Raw genomic sequence first — 5,109 nt, 5'->3', positions numbered from 1 at the left:
ATATATATATATATTAATCTTCACCATCTACTCTCTCGTTTACATATTTATAATCCATCTTTTAGGACAGAACACCACCGAAAGCTCCGCAAACCCACTAAAAAAACAAAAGAAGGCGGCGCTAAGAAAAATCAAAAATGCAACCAGAGAGCTCAGATCAGATGATGTATTCGCTCCTCACCGGAAACCAAATCTCCGGTGGAGGATTCTGCCTTTCCGAGGGACTACATGTTCGACTATGCCGTCCTTATGCGGGTCGTCTTCCTCCACGTCATCTTATTACCCACTAGCTATCTCCGGCATAGGAGAAAAGGCTTTGCTCAAGACAGAGCTATTGCTGCTTTTGAGGAATCACAAAGAAGCTGAGCGGAGAAGAAGAGAGAGAATCAGTTCCCATCTTAACAAGCTACGTAACGTACTCTCTTGTAATTACAAGGTAATATAAATTTTACTACTACATATTAATACTTTTATATGGTGTATATATATCTCCCGATAAATATGTAGATTGTTTATACATATATACGTGTGTTATCTTATAAATTCTAAGAGAAAAACTTTAAATGGGTACTTAGGCTTTTGCATCTTTCTGCTGTTTCATATGTTCCATTCGATTTGGTGTGAGCTGAGTACTACTATTTTTCATGATATTTTTTGTTATAATATTCTTTTGTTTCATTTGAGTATTTTTAATTGCCTTATTAAGATGGTCCATAGTTCTCATTATGTATAATTCTACAAAGATAAAGATGTCCATCGAATTTTAAGTCTACGTGTAGTGATTTTTAAATATTCAAAACTTGCAAGTAGTGAGAAATACATAAGATGTAGAAAAAACAAAAAGCTTCATGGCCTTTTTTATGAATCTCGTTGGGATAGCATATAAATTCTTGAAAGTTCTCATGCTTTCTTCAGTTGATATGATATGAACATCAAATACAACGTTTTTGATGTAGAAAATACCAATTGTTGTTTGCTTTTGACGATTTTAAATCTTTTTTTCCCGTGGAACTACATAAAGTTTTGCAGTTCATCATAATTATTGTAACACCTCCACTTCTTCTTTTTAAAATTATATTTACATTCTTAGCAAAAAAACATTAAATTCAAGTCATTGATCCAAAACTTAAAAGGGTTTTCTAAATTCAACTTTTAATGTGTAGTTTTGTTTCCTTTCAGACAGATAAAGCCACGCTCCTCGCCAAAGTGGTTCAACGAGTCAAAGAACTTAAACAACAAACCCTAGAGATTTCAGACGCGACCAAACTCTTTTACCCTCAGAGACCGACGAGATTAGCGTTCTACACTATGGAGACTATTCAAATGAAGGCCATATAATCTTCAAAGTATCTTTATGTAGTGACGATAGATCAGATCTTCTTGTCTGATCTCATGGAGATACTTAAGTCTCTTCATATGAAGACTCTTCGAGCTGAGATGGTAACTCTTGGTGGTCGGACAAGAACTGTTTTTTGTGTGGCTGCAGACAAAAGAGATGCACGGAGTCGAGTCTGTGCATTTCTTACAGAACGCTCTCAAGTCCCTGCTCGAGCGGTCAAGCAAGTCGTTGATGGAACGTAGTTCAGATGCTGGTGGAGGAGAATTGTCAAAACGACGCCGTGCACTGGATCACAGCATAATGGTGTGCAGGGCCGGATCTGAGATCACGGGGGCTTGAAACATTTCTTTTAAGAATTTCTATAAAAAAATTTTTTTTCACCAATTTAGGGACTTATCTCTATGTGAAACCTTCTAAATTTTTTGGGAGCCGAGGCCAAAGCTTTTACCGGCCTATATCCAGATCCGGCCTGATGGTGTGAGAGGATGGTGAGAGTACACTAAAACGTCTTTAATTAAGTTACATATAGGGCCTGATTATAATTAACTTGGTTATAATTACCCAAAGCTTTTTTTCATGGTTCCTACTTTATAATGTTCTATTGTTTAGTTATGACTCGTGGGAGTGTAAGCAACTATTGTAAGTAGCTTTTGGTGTGTTCTCTTTCTTTCTTTTTTAACAAAAATAATAATATTAATATATAAACAAAATTTTCCATGTTATTGTTCTTTATACATTATTAGCTTCTAGTTGTTGGTGTGAGGACTGTGAGGGACTAAACTCACCTCCTGATTTTAGGTCAGGTTAAGATTAAAATGGGAAGATATCGTGGGCTGAATCCCGTAAGAACTTTATAGGATGAAAGAATGGTTTTATTGATTCTTTTGATAAGAATTGTTTACAAAGAATGTTTTTGAGATTACAAAGAGATAATAGTGTTTAAGAGCTAATGTGTATGAATCGTAGAGAATGCCCATGCTTTGATTATTGTTTGATGTCATCTTTAAATAGCCTCAGGCCCTCTTGGTCGCTACCAACTGGTTCCCGAGATCTTCCTCCGTGATTTGAGGGATTTGTAACAACTCCCCTTTGACCGGGTCCTGCGCCTATTTATTTGTCCACGAGCTACCTCTTTGACCGGGTCATGCGCCTGTTTACTTGTCAACGAGCTTGCCTTCTTCCTTGACCTCTCTGATGAATATCTCCAGCTCACAGCCTCCGGATCTGACTTAGCTGTTTTTGAAGATTGAATTCATGATGGGTCTTTCGCGGCCCGTTATCATTTCTTATTGTCTATCACTAGCTAGGGGGTCATATTTGGGCCCAACAGTTGCCCCCCAGCTTGCGATATACAGATTCCATTGTTTCTCCCCACAGTCGGCGCCAATTGTGAGGGACTAAAACTCACCTCCTGATTTTAGGTCAAGTTAGATTAAAATGGGAAGATATCGTGGGCTGAATCCCGTAAGAACTTTATAGGATGAAAGAATGGTTTTTATTGATTCTTGATAAGAATTGTTTTACAAGGAATGTTTTTGAGATTACAAAGAGATAATAGTGTTTAAGAGCTAATGTGTATGAATCGTAGAGAATGCCCATGCTTTGATTATTGTTTTGATGTCTTCTTTAAATAGCCTCAGGCCCCCTTTGGTCGCTACCAACTGGTTCCCGAGATCTCTTCCGTGATTTGAGGGATTTGTAACAACTCCCCTTTGACAGGGTCCTGCGCCTATTTATTTGTCCAACGAGCTACCTCTTTGACCGGGTCCTGCGCCTGTTTACTTGTCAACGAGCTGCCTCTTTTCTTGACCTCTCTGATGAACATCTCCAGCTCACAGTCTCCGGATCTGACTTAGCTGTTTTTGAAGATTGAATTCATGATGGGTCTTTCGCGGCCCGTTATCATTTTCTTATTGTCTATCACTACTAGGGGGTCATATTTGGGCCCAACAAGGACTACTCGGGTTTTGAGATTGTGAGAATATTTGTCGATGTAGACTAATCTAAGTACCAGATTTCAGATGTGATGGGTAAAGTCCCCAAAAGAAACCTCACTATGTATATAGTGAATATATATATATATTATGCAAGTATAATTGTAGATAGAGGTCTGTTAGAGCACCCACAATGGGGGATGATGATGAATCCTTAGGACTCCTAATCCGGGAACACCATTGGACACACTTTTTAGACTAAGATCCTTAACTATTTGTGGAAGCCCCCTTGATCCAACGGTTTGACTAAAGGTTCATGTAATGCTTCTACTCCCGGAGGTCTGGGTTCAAACCCCAGAAAATACCAAATTATGCAGCTTATGGAGAAACGGATTAAGGAGATCTTCAGCTTGGTACAGGCGTACCATCGAACATGGATCTCATAGGACGGTTCGGAGAGGTGCATTCAGGCGTGTATTCTCACAAGATAGTAGAATTGTCGGCTGTATAATCGTCTTTGTAATATTCTCATAATTGTAATAGCATAATTAATCGATAATAATCGATCCAGACGTTCAAAAAAAAGATCCTTAACTATTCAAAAAAAAAATTACTAAACTAATCCTAAGGATTCCACAATGGGTGTCCACCATTGTGGATGCTCTTATGTTTGTATGCGATGAGTTTCAAAAGTGAATCCAATCTCTTCTCCCTATTCTTTGCTCTTGTCTTTCTATAAATGTGTACATTTGACCACATTTTTCAGACCGAAGAATCTAAGCAGGGTCTGGTTTTTCTATGTATTTATTATTGATCAATATATAGTTAAATGTATACATATAAATAATTGCGTATACTTGGACGCATCAGCATGATCGATTTATGAAGTAATGATTCCAAGAATAAGAAGTTATTTTTAACTGATAAAACAAGAAACATGTAGAAATTGTTTCAATATATGAGTAGTGAACATTGAAAACAATTTGTTTATTTAGCTGTGGATGAACAACCTCACTGATATAATTACACATCGATAATTTATGATCGTCTACTTTTCTTTCTTTTTTTGTCACGATTTTATGATCGTCTACTAATCATGTATAAACATGCATATATATATTAGGATCCAGTGGTTGAACATTAACTTTGTTCGAATATTTTCTGTAACTTCATCGTGGTTGGTCATTGTGGCCACGTATCTTTAAACTTAATAAAATGGTCCGCAAGTCCTCTTATAAGGTAAAAATAGTGTATTTGGAATACGAAGAAGGATGAGAATGTGGGATTAAAGGAAGGGGAAGCGTGAGAAAAGGGGACTGACAAAAGGAATTAAAATGGATGGGCCATTGGTTCTATGAGACAAAAAAAACCGACTCTTCTCATCACTCTCCCTTTAATAAAAATATCACTGAAGAAAACTAATAAGAGAAGAAGGAGAAAAAGGTGGAGAAAGTTTGTTCCATGGAGCGTGATGGTTTTGAGGCAGGTGGTGTCCTCTATACTCAACCTCGCGACCAAAAAGTATATTTTATAGAAATCTTTATAGCTTCGCACTATTTTCTATCATTAAAGTTATATTTGCATTCAACTAAATAAATATAAACAGAAAACTCCAAAGTTTTAAACATTCTTTTGAAGTTATGGGTATTATGTTTTTCAAAAAAAAAAGTTTATGGGTATTATGAAAAAAGCAATCATTGACATCGTGTAAACATGTGAGTTCCCTTTCTTATCTTCTTACCACACAATTTTGACCACCCCTATTTTCCTTTGTGAATCTTACTGTTTCCTAGCTGATTTATTTTGCTTTTTTCGGTGTAAATGTTAAGATACTTT

At 36.8% G+C, this 5,109-nt stretch overlaps 1 pseudogene; it reads left to right on the top strand.

Annotated features, from left to right (window-relative positions):
• Positions 1 to 137: 137 nt before the first annotated feature.
• On the top strand, positions 138 to 1,678 carry LOC130507636 (transcription factor bHLH106-like; annotated as a pseudogene).
• Positions 1,679 to 5,109: the final 3,431 nt, after the last annotated feature.

This window comes from Raphanus sativus, unplaced genomic scaffold, assembly GCF_000801105.2.
Source record: "Raphanus sativus cultivar WK10039 unplaced genomic scaffold, ASM80110v3 Scaffold5028, whole genome shotgun sequence".
Lineage (NCBI taxonomy): Eukaryota > Viridiplantae > Streptophyta > Magnoliopsida > Brassicales > Brassicaceae > Raphanus > Raphanus sativus.
Note: the sequence above shows the minus strand (reverse complement) of the source record. Positions and strands in the feature narration are given on the sequence as shown.